The 12,216-nt window shown below is 44.6% G+C and overlaps 1 protein-coding gene across 5 annotated transcripts in view; it reads left to right on the top strand.

Moving 5' to 3' along the window:
- The window catches only part of LRRC8D (leucine rich repeat containing 8 VRAC subunit D), a 123,035-nt gene that overhangs the window by 17,032 nt on the left and 93,787 nt on the right, over positions 1–12,216 (top strand). For all 5 annotated transcript variants that reach the window (XM_046008210.1, XM_046008191.1, XM_046008226.1 and 2 more), the window contains exon 2: positions 5,288–5,437. The gene's annotated coding sequence lies outside the window, so the exon portion shown is untranslated. The remainder of the gene's footprint in view (positions 1–5,287; positions 5,438–12,216) is intronic.

Genomic DNA, 12,216 nt, shown 5'->3' with positions numbered 1-12,216 from the left:
GCAAGTAGGCAGAGAAGCAGGCAGAGAGAGAGGAGGAAGCAGGCTCTCCATGGAGCAGAGAGTCCGATGCGGGACTCGATCCTAGGACCCTGGGATCATGACCCAAGCCGAAGGCAGAGGCTTTAACCCACTGAGCCACCCAGGTGCCCCAAGAATTGAATTTTTTGAAAGACTTTATTTTTAAGTAATCTCTATACGCAGTGTCGGGTTCAAACTTGCAACCCCAAGATCAAGAGTAACATGCTCCGGGGGCCTGGGTGGCTCAGTGGGTTAAAGCCTTTGCCTTGGGCTCGGGTCATGATCCCATGGTCCTGGGATCGAGCCCCGTGTCTGGATCTCTGGCTCTCTGCTCAGTGGGGAGCCTGCTTCCTCCTCTCTCTCTGCCTACCACTCTCTGCCTACTTGTGATCTCTGTCAAATGAATAAATAAAATCTTTTAAAAAAAAAAGAGTGACTTGCTCTCCTGACTGAGCCAGCCAGATGCCCCTTAGTACTTTTTTTTAATAAGGAAGCAAAAATATCCACTACAGAAGATAAATAGACAAAACATGCTTTCCAAAGAAAAATGTCTTACAGGACAGTATTTAGTCTACTCAGTGCACATCACGATCAACAGTCAGTAAATAACCCAAGGCTGTCCATTGCTAAGTGCGTGCCAGGAACATTTTGAATACTCTTAACTTGTGTACAGGTATTTGCATTTAGTCAAACTTCTGTGGTTTCTTGCTATCCTTTCATATTTATGCTCTTTAAAATCACTGCCCATCAGCGATTGTGGCCCACTTTACTTATATATTTGCATACTAACCGAAGAATGAGAAGGGACACTTAGAAAAATATAATGAGATTTCATTGTCACAGTTTGACTAGTGGATCTTATTTATTATTTTATAAGATAATACTCAGCTGCAGCCCCAGAGCGTATTTAACCTAATTTGTATGGAGTTCCATTGCTGGGGTTTAAAATCAGTTGGCCTGTTGCAAAATACATGTTTATAATTTATACTTTATAGACATTTGGCAAGGTGATGAAGTAACGTGATGCACCTGAGGGAACATTACAAGTTGTGTTTGAAAAGTAAGATTCGTCTGAGTAAAAGTTGTGTAGCACAGAATAATAAATCCACAGCCAAAATGCACCCACTCGTTTCTCTTCAATTAAAAGGAGGAAGAACAGACCCAGGGTGAGTTTTAGCTCCATTACCTGCTGCTTGCTTTGAGAAAATGACTTAACATCTGTGAACTCCGCTGCTTCTTCTCACACAGTGATAATGATTCTTCCCTGAAAAAGCAGTTCTGAAAATTCAGGGGTGGAGGGCAGGGCACGTGAGGGTCCCATGTAAAGTTACTAATTCTGCACCCCATGGGTGAATCTGTACGTGTGATTGGAAGCTGGGGAAACCGAGGCATTGAGTTGCAAGGTGTACCAGCCCAGGCCTGTAATCACCCCAGCCCTATCTTTCAGCTTTGTAGGGGGTCTTCTAAGTCATGCTGTGGGGTGCTCTAAGCAGTGCTTTCCTTCTCAGCTTGTTCAGAGCCAGGAAACTGTGCTTGGAAGGGACCCTAAACTGTCTTGCAGGGCAAGTTTGGTTTTTGTTTTTTTGTTTTTTAAAGATTTTTATATATTTATTTGACAGACAGAGATCAAAAGTAGGCAAAGAGGCAGGCCGAGAGAGAGGGGAAGCAGGCTCCCTGATGAGCAGAGAGCCCAGTGCGGGGCTCACTCCCAGGACCCTGAGACCATGACCTGAGCTGAAGGCAGAGGCTTTAACCCACTCACTGAGCCACCCAGTCGTCCTATTTGCAGGGCAAGTTTAAAAAAAATGATTTGCACCCCTCTACTGCATTTTTGCCATGGGAAATGACACTCTGGCTCCTTGAAAATGGCCAATAACCCTCTGTGGGTAAATGCCAATCAAGCCAGCCAGTTGGCTCTCAGGACATCTTCCTTGAACCACCATGGCCCAGGTTTTGCAGAGGCTGGGAGGTGAGTGTGAGTGCCAGAGACCTCATTCACAGAAAAGCCTGTTGCATTGCCGCCCTGGAAGTGCAGACATACAGGGACACTGGTGTGGAGGTTGCTAGTATAGAGAGGCACTCCCTTAGCTAAACAGACAGCTTGTCAGTTTCCTTTTCCTTGTTTGCAAAATCCAGCTGTAATAATGACCAAGAATCCTCATACAATGAAATCTGTGGCAAACATTTTTAACCACCAAGGTAAGGTCTTTGTCTTTCTTTTTGAGATGAAGAAAGATAAGCAACATCATTTAAGATAAGAGTTTATCATTTCCTCCTGCACACCTGTTAGTCCTCACAGAAGTTATCTCTTGTCACTTAATTTGGATCCTCCAAAATAGCTTTCATGATGTTGCCATCTTCATCCATGGACTGTCGTACTTAGGGAGAGAAGATTTTCAAAATGAACTTCTAATACTCTTCCAAAATCAGTTTTATTTCTTGCGGCATGATTTGTACCTACTGGAGAGCATATTTTTTTCTCTTCTTATGAGGTTGTAATTTAAATTTTTTAAAAAATTTTTTTAAATTTTCTTTCTTTTTTTACTCAACAGGTGTAAGGTAGAGACATTTCTCTATGAAACACAGAAGGTGCAGGAGAATAGCTGAAAATGTGAAACTATGATATGATACCTAGACCTTGGGGCTGTTAGGAACCAGGTCTGGGACTGATGTGGTTGTAGGAGTGTTGTATGTATTACCCAAACTGTACACTGTGGGATCCTTGCAGGTTAATTTCAGCATGTTTCCTTTGGTTTTTCTTAAGAATTTCCTTTTCATTCAGAGGTTTTCCTTCTAGGCTCTTGGAGACATAATGAGTAACAAAAATGAAGGCAGGGTACCAAAGTGTATTTTAAAATAGAATTGTATCCTCAAAAACATGGTAATTATTGACAGGCCTTTTTTAGATGAGAGAGAAGTGAGAGAAGTTTTGAGCTACATGCTTCCCTCCCACCATGTACTTTGTGGGGGGAAAAAATGGCAGTGCTTTGGGGAAAAGTTTTAAGTCTGAAAAGAGGTGGAGAGTTGACAAGTCCAGGAAAGCAAGGAACTGTGAGAAGGTAAAAGGGGGCAGCCAAGGAAGAGCTGGACCCTAAAAGGGTGCTGAGACCCCTCAGGACTAAACCGTCATTAGACTGGGCATGCCTGATGGTTGGGACTGAATCTCTGCTCCTTCTCCCCACCCCCAAGCTACATGTGGAGCCGTTCACCTCAAACAGTCTACAACTCCAGAACATGCTCCTTAGTGAAGGGGTGGGCAAGGGCAAGTGAGATGCAGGTCACCTGGACACAGGATAAAAGCACTCACTTTCTCCCTCAGTCTCCACAAGGGTCTGGGGTCTCACCTTACCAAGGTTCTTAATCACCTTTTTACATGTGCTTTGTTTCTTGGCTTGTCAGGAGGCTGATAGCATGCTACTGACAGGTGAGTGTGAGCTGAGTGCTGAAGCAGAAGGAAATAGAAGATAAGAGAATTTGAGCAGTTTCACTAAAAGTTGGGGCCATGTGTGTGTTGTGTTGTCTTGTTTGGCCTCTTAAAAAATCCCAGTTAGAGAAAAAGAATTCAAGGAACAAATATTAGTCAGCCGATTAGGTTCTGAACTTGCTCAGACTTTGTACCTTGGCATAAGAGAAGCTATCCTAGAACCTTTTGAACTTTTGCCACTGAGTAATTCCGAAAAGGCTGAAAGAGCCAGTAGTAGATAGTAGGAAAGAGCACAGTGTCCTCTGCTTGGGTAATCCAGGTACGTATTACCGAGGTGGGTGAGGACCCTGGCTAGTTCAGTGAGGTTACAGCTTGTAAATTGCAGGATCATTTGGAGATGAAGAAATGGATCACAGATGGTCGCTGGGCTGGATTTTCCTCCTAGGATTCACTATTGTTTTGAGAATTAGCAGAGTGTAGAGGAAATGGCCCAGATTTTATACTTAGGAAAGACCTGTTATTCAACTCTTCATTTGACCACTTTCTAGCTGAGACATCAGGACAGTTACTTAATTTCTTTGACCCTGTTTCCTCAATTGGGAATATGAGAATAGGACATTTGTAGATCTGTTGGGAAATGTTAAAACTAAGAGCAGATGAGAATGAGATGCTGTGTAGCACTGAATAGGAACTTGACGTCCATCAATTTCTACTTTAGTCAAAATTTGGCTTTTTAGGTAGAATAATTATCCTGCAGTCCATGCTGAGTTTTGAAACATGAATAACTTTTATTTAAGCCAACATCTGGATGATAAAAGGAGCTATTTATTCAAGGCAGTCCTATAAATGCCTTGTGACCCTAGAGATAGGAGTGCCCGGGCAGGCAGGGTATGGATGAAGCCATCCACACCTGGAAGCCCAGAAACCCGGCACTGAGCGCACATACAAACTCCCAGAGCTGGCACCCTCTGCATATGGCAGATTCTTAAACCCTCTGTTTACTGTTTTTTAAAACACTACCCTGAAGTTCACCTAAGTCAGAGGGTAACGCAGTGAACACAAACTCAGAAATTTGGAACTGCTCTGTGATTTCATAAGCACCAAGAAATACTTCCTTGTTTTCTGAAAGAATACACTATACCATTATCTGCTGTGTGGAATTGGTATATGGAATGTTAGGGGACTGTGAGGATGAGGTTGTCCTGGAACTCCCCCCACCACCCCACCACCGCCCAGTTTGTGGCAGCTGTGAGCACGCTTTCTTTTGAGTCAGCCAGGCGCAAGACAAGTAATTTCCCATCCTGAGGCTCTTTGAGTTGCTGAGTTGGAGTGGATGTACTGGGACGTGGCTATTCACTTAAAATTTTTGCATAAATCCAGCCTCCACTCCCCTGGAAAGGCTCGGTCCTGTCTTTACACCTTCCCCAAGGCGATTTTGTTCCAGGGGCGGGGGCGGGGAAGAGAGGAAAGGAGGAAAACGGAGGCGCACTACACGCGGTGCTGCGCTCTGCGCTTCCTCAGCGTGCAGTCCATTGACTGGGTACATGTGGGGAGGGGAGAAGCGGGGCAGGGGTTGGAAACGGAAGGGCTACGAGCGCGCTTGCTGCGAGGCCTCCGGCAGGGGGAGGCCCGGCCGCGCAGGGAGCCACCTCGCTGGGGAGCCGGTGCGGCGGATCGCCCCGCCGGGGGGACAGCTCCCGGAAAGACCATGGCGAGGCGGGCGGGGGCGGCCGTAGTTATGCAACCCGCAGCCCCCCCGGTGCTCCTTCCCGCCGGTCTGCGCCCCTCCCTCCACTCCGCCAACACTCGGATCTCTCGCTCTTTCTCTCCCCTGTTTTCAAACAGGAAGTGCACGGCTGTCTGTAGCGTGCCGCCGGGTCCCAGGATGGAGGAGTGAAGTCTCCGTCGCCGCCGGTTCCAGCCTGCGGAGCGCCCCCCGCTGAAGTCGAGTCCCCGGAGAGCGCCCTGAGGGAGCAGGGTGGCCGCCTGGTCCAGGTGCGTGCAGTCAGGTCAAGAGCCCGCGGGCCGGGCGCTGGGCTGTCACTGGCCGCCGCCCCTGGGTGCCGCCGAGCCAGTTCTCCAGCTCCACGCCGCAGCCTCACTTGGCACGTGTGCCTCGTCGCCCCTCCTCCCCGCCTTCGCCCCCAGGGGTCTCTGCGGACAGTGGCCGTACCGCCCGGGTGTGTGGGACCCCTCGGGCAGGCGGGCCGGCTTTGGGCGGCTTTGGGCGGCTGCGAGCGGGACCTGCCCAAGCTCACTCATCTCAGCTGAGGCGGGCGCTTTCCAGCCCGGGCTGCCCGTGCCCAGGAGGCTTCCCGGAGTCCCCAGCTGCCCTCTCCGCCCTCTCCGCCGCCTCCGCCGCCTCCTCCTGCCGCTGCCCGAAGCGGGGCGCTTTGTTACTTGCCCACCAACCTGGGGTTCTTCTCTACGGGAAGGCTCTGGGAGGCTTGGGTGTTAGGAAGAGCAGTGTGTGTGAGAAGTGGGGACCTAGGCGGGGATAGAGGGTGAGTGGCGGGCAGAGTGTGAGGTGGAAAGTGGAGGGAGAGTCTTGGTGCCCAGGGTCCGAAATCCCACCTCTTCAGCCCAATCCTACCTCTTCAGCCCAGCCCCACTTTTTTGTGTTTTTTGTTTTTGTTTTTGTTTTTATTTGGGGTTTTATTGTTTGTTTGTTTTTTGGAGTGGTGAGGGGTGGTAAGGGGGGGAGCCAGGCTTTCAGGAACTGAGGGGATTAATGATGCTGGCGGGCACTGGAAAGGTAGCATTGGAGAATGAGGGACGGCTAGTTCCGAGGTGTTTAGTCCGGTGTCTGGCTTGTTAACTGCAGTTGTGGTTTCTTAGCCTGGCTCCTTTGCTCAGACAGAAGGTTCTGTTAAAGGTATGAGCCAGACATCTTTATTGGTTATATTCCATTTTCCATCCGAGTAAACTTAAGAATGATTTTTCTCGAATTCACCAAGGAGATGATAGTTTCACATCTGTCCATATCTTGCTCCTTCTCCGATGTGCATAGGTGGAGAGCAAACCGCGAGAGAAGAGAGGTCTGTGTTAGGCACAGACTTTGTGCTTCTTCATTTCCCTGCCAGCTCCTTTCTCTGCAGTCCAAGTCAGATTGACTTTTCCCCCAGTGAAAGCCTGGCCTTGTTTCTCCACCTATATTTATTCACCCGGTGAAACTCCAGCCTGGTGGACGGTCACTAAGGGAGGTTGGATGGTTGAGAAGACATCAGTTTGATGGTCAGGTTTGGCTCCAAATGCAATGTTTGAACAACGGGAACGCCAGTAGCATCCTCTTACTCTTCTGTTTCGGAAGAAGGGATGTGAACAACTGACCGGGGGGAGGAAAGTGAGATTCTGCCAGGAAGGGTCTTTTTCTGCAGCCTGGCGGGAATATGCACAACCCACTACCACGTGCCCGTAGCTCCTTCACCTTACTGGGCACCTAGGTCTCCTCAGAAAGCAGGGTTAGTTGTAGATTTAAATTCATGATGTCATAGGCTGGCTGTGCCATTCTAATTTGTACTTTTGGTAATAAAATAGGTTTCCTGTGTAATTAATTTTGCTTTGAAAGGAAAATCTTTTGTAGTCAGGTAGCCTAGTAAATTTGTACTGCCCTCTCCCTCCCTTTATTTTTCCCCTCTCAGCAGTGTTTTGAATTCTGTGATCCCATTATTCCAGTAGTCCTTCAGAACTTTAATCTCTTCTAAAATGCAGCTGCTCTAACCATCGTGATAATATCAATAATTGGCATAATTGTGTTAGCAGTAAACAGCCAAGATACATTATAAGAACTAAGCAATTAATTTCATCTTTTCTCTACAGTTGGACATGGACTTCTTAAATTTGAATTTCACTGTGATATGTCTGTGTTTATGTCTCTTCTCTTGCTAAATACATGACAAGATTAAAAGTGAAAAGAAGTCAGTGAGAGAGACTCTTGAATGACCTGTACAACCATAGCACTTTTATACCCAAGTATACTCCTGACCCTCTGGTTCACTAATTTGTTTGCGGACTTTGTTCAGCATCAGTCGCTCTGCTTCAGGATAAAATAGAACAGCCTTTGTGATTCTTTAAACTTGAACCCTATTTAAAAACAGGATTTACTCCTACCCTAGCAGAATTTAATAATAATTAAATAATAACCCAGGAATAATGATAGCGGATCTTAAGATCCTCATTTTCTGTGTACAGAGCACATTTTCTAGAGCTCGTTTATAATTTGTTATTCCCTTTAATAGTCTGGGGATATAGGACTCATTTACTCCATTTTACAGAGAGTGGAAACTGAGGCTGATGCAATGTGGCTTATCAGTGGTCATATTAGTAAATGAAGATGCTGGGACTTCACTAAGTCTTTTGATTTATAGTTCTGGCCCATCTGTAATCTGGAAAGTTGTCCCCTCAGGAAGAGATGGCGACGCTGATTCAGGGGTCTTTCGCCATTCCAGGAGAGCTGGTGAACACTGACTGGAGACTAGCCTTAGCTCCATCTTCATATCTTTTCCCACTCTCTCCACCCAGGGCTCAGGGCTTTCTTTGTGGTGTTTCCCCCCGCCCCCCCCCCCCACCACCACCATATGAAATTTACACTTTCTCTATATTAGTGACTGGATTTAGCTGTGTTTGCAGCAATGTGATTTCTTTTCTGCTGCCAACATTCTAATGGCATGTTTTATTTTACAGATATCGCAGGTCAGGTCTTCGTGGCCAGTATCTATCCGAAGGGTCAGATTAGCATATTACATCTTTTTAGAATAAAAAAGCAGTTCTTCTGGTTTACCCCTAGAACACTTTATGTCTCAGAAAGGAAATAATCAATTAAAAAAGGATGTGTGTGGCTCTCTCTCTAGCCCACTACCATTCATACCATACCACCACCATACGTAGCCCTCCAATTCCCCCACTCAGGATACCCACTCACAAGGTCATATTACAAGGGCAGCTGGCTGGCTTCGTGGGTAGAGCATGGTATTGGGGTTGTGAGTTACAGCCTCATGTGGGGCATAGAGATTTCTTAAAAAGGAAGGATGGAAGGGAAGGAGGAGGGAGGGAAGGAGGGAAGGAAGGAAGGAAATAAGGAAGGAAGGAAACGTTACATTATGGAAAGATATAGGCAGACCCATGTATACTTTATATATTAAGTATTTTTGTAGTACTTCTCAGATGGAAATAAGTTAATTTTTGTTATCTTTGGAATGCTTAAAGTTAAGGCTCTCCTTAATATTTTATGTTGCATTGAGAAGAATATAATTTAAAATGGGGAGTACATTTTCACTGGGAAATACTGCATAAAAGATTTATTTTCTCTACAACAATTGGAATATCTATAGTGATCTATAACTTCTCCTCCTTAGAATTGTGTCAGAATGTCAGGAGAAGGGGAGCAGTTGGGGTAGAAGAGAGGTAAAGTGAATGGTTTTTCTTTTATAAGTGAGGAATGAAATACGTGTATTTTCTTAGTACACAGTACCCTGCCATTTCTGTTTGGGACAGTTGCAGTGGCTTATGACTAGGAAAGAAAGCATAACAAGCTTTGATCTTAAATGCCAAGGAAAAGTTTATGACCAAGAGCGGACGAGGGGTGGAGAAAAATGTGTTAGGATTTTCATTTTTTCAAAACCCTCTCATGTTTTTCACGTCTATTATAAAATAAAAACTGTCTTCTCTTGGAAATTGTAACCTTTAAAACAGTGGTTTGCAATCCTTACAAAAGCCCAGAAACTTTTATTAATACTTAAAGATTTCGAAGATTTTGACTTGCTTAGAGTTTTATTTCTTATTTCTGATGATTGCTAATATTTAGTGACATAGGTACTAGTTAATATCATTCAAGTGACTATGTATATTGTAAATAATGACCACAGTATCTTCCTGTTTTTATAAAGTAGTAGTACATATGTAAGTGGGATCGGTTCGGTGTACTGACCACTGCCAGCACCTTAAAGTCCATAGGGTAGGAAATCAGGGCCAAAGTAAAACCACTGCTCCAGGCGGGAAATGCTGAGGTGGTAATTGAAATGTACAGTACGCTAGCCACCAGATTCCTAAGTGGAGATTTTCTTCTTTGGTGTCCATTGAATAGAGGATGTGTAAAGTCCTAACTTTGGATCTGACTTTGTTTTGAGGTGGTTTTCCATGGTCAGCTTTGAGGTCTTAGGATTATTAAGTCAGGGATAACTGGAATCTCCTAAGAGCATTTTCCCTACTTTACTTCTGTGAATACCTCTTCCTTACCTTTGTTGAGTCAGGACAACAATCCCCTTGTACAATCTCTGCTGTCTTTTTTTTTTTTTTAAGATTTTTTTTTATTTGTTTATTTGACAGAGATCACAAGTAGGCAGAGAGGCAGGCAGAGAGAGAGGAGGGGAAGCAGACTCCCTGCTGAGCAGAGAGCCCGATGGGGGACTCGATCCCAGGACCCTGAGATCATGACCTGAGCCGAAGGCAGAGGCTTAACCCACTGAGCCACCCAGGTGCCCCAATCTCTGCTGTCTTAAGTACCACCAGCAACAGCCTTATATTCATTTCCCAGAAGCTAGAAGAAACTTCCTCCTAACCTTAACCTTTATAGTTTTTGAGAAGTATGTGGAAAGAGATACTATTTATCCCTAATCTGTAGTGGAAAAAACAGACCTAGAGTTCCCATTGAATCAGTCTCTTTGGTTTCCACACCTGTTGCGGTAGCTTTGGTATTCTATTTAAGACAGGTTAGGCTGAGCGCCAGAACCTCTTAGGGTTAGTGCAGGATATTCTTTTTTCTGGTTTAAAAAAAAAAAAAAAAAGTCAGTTCTGATTTATTGAACACCTCATGTGTGTCAGACACTTTTACGTGGATTGTCTCTAATCCTCCTGGCATTGTGCACGGTGGGTAATGCCGCTGTTTTGTAGGTGAAGAAACTGAGGCAGGCAGAGATGGCAACTTATCCAATTCATGTAAATAAGGGAAAGCCCGGATTGGGATTCGGGTTTCTGAGTCCCCATGCTAAAACAGTCCCTTCTTCACATCTGCTTCTTTGTCGGTCCTTAACCTCACCAGCGAAAAGAAATGATCACACTTTGTTTAGTCTTACCTTTCGCTTCATCTTTTCAGCAAGAGTTAAACTACAACCACAGAGATATGTGTTAGGAAATAGGGACTTGGAAGAGTCAGCATTTTCATAAGTTTTATTAAAAAAATTTCATAGCTATTTTTGGCTTTCATGCAGTATGTATTCATTTTTTCCCCTAAGGAGCCTAGATCTGTTGAATCGGTGGGCGACAGTTTCTTGAGGCAGTGTTGTCCACCAACAACATTGCTGGATCTTAGGATAGAAATGGACTGATTTTACTAGGAACTCTGCGGGTTGTTGTCGGGTTTTTATCCCCACCAGTACTGCATCATTTCTTTTTTTCTTTTTTTCTTTTTTTTTTTTTTTTAAAGATTTTATTTATCCATTTGACAGATAGAGATCACAAGTAGGGAGAGAGGCAGGCAGAGAGAGAGAGAGAAAGAGAGAGAGAGAGAGAGAGAGGAGGAAGCAGGCTCCCTGCCAAGCAGAGAGCGGGATACGGGGCTCGATCCCAGGACCCTGGGATCATGACCCGAGTGAAAGGCAGAGGCTTTAACTCACTGAGCCACCCAGGCGCCCCCATTTCTTTTTTTCTTAAGAAATTTCCTGATTTGGGCCAGTCTGATGGATGTTATTTGTACTTCATAGTATAATTTTACGTTTTTATGATGATAGGTGAGGTTGGGCATCTCTTCATTCACTTAATTTAATTTCCCTTTACTGTGACTCCGGGTCTCTTGCCCTTTTCTGGCAAGAAGTTCCTTGAAAGCGTTCTTGTGGAGTTCCTGTATATTCCAGAAATGAATCCCTTTGGGTATTGTGAATACTTTCTCCCCCGTGTGTCACTTGCCTGATGACTGTCTATGGTGACTTTCATTAACAACAAGAAAAATCCTTGATTTTAATGTAGGCGAACCCCCCAGTTTTTAACATTATTGTGGTCTGTGCAGGAATTCTTCCCTATTCTAGGTTTACAGATTAGTCTTTCCTCACTTTATTAACTTGATCTTATTATCAAGATTGATATAAATTTAAAAGTTCAAAAATAGATGATTATAGGTAGATTTCTTGCTGTTCTCTGCATGTCTGATAACTCTTTAACCCTACATACATTTTCTTTTTTCTTTAAGATTTTATTTATTTATTTGAGAGAGAGAGAAAGAGAGAGCTAGCGAGCATGAGAGGGGAGAGGTCAGAGGGAGAAGCAGACTTCCTGCCAAGCAGGGATCCCGATGTGGGACTCGATCCTGGGACTCCAGAACCATGACCTGAGCCGAAGGCAGTCGCTTAACCAACTGAGCCCCCAGGCACCCCTAACCCTGCATACATTTTCTAGAAATGTATTTATTTCAGTGGGAACATTCTGTATTTATTTAATAACGTATTTTAATTTTAACAGCCCTTATGTTACATTTCCTTCTGTTTTATTTACTTACTCACTGTTAGCAATGTGGCTCCCTTCCACGCTTGGTCACCTATGTAGGGCCGGGGATCTCTCACTTCAAAGGCTTCTCTTTCTTCAGTGCTTTGCTTGTGCTTATAGAGCTCAGATGTACGTTCCTAGTATGGCTTTTGAATGAATGTTTTATGAGGTGTGATGCTATAATACATGGTTCAATACTCTTGAAAGCCTGTTAATTATAGATGTCTCTTTATTATTGGGAAAACACTGCCAGTTTTGGCATGGTTTTTTCCAAGTTTACGTTTCACCACTCTTTTCTCAGT

The sequence above is a fragment of the Meles meles genome, chromosome 1 (assembly GCF_922984935.1).
Source record: "Meles meles chromosome 1, mMelMel3.1 paternal haplotype, whole genome shotgun sequence".
Taxonomy (NCBI): Eukaryota; Metazoa; Chordata; class Mammalia; order Carnivora; family Mustelidae; genus Meles; species Meles meles.
The sequence above is the reverse complement of the archived record's forward strand: the minus strand, read 5'-3'. Positions and strand labels throughout refer to the sequence as shown.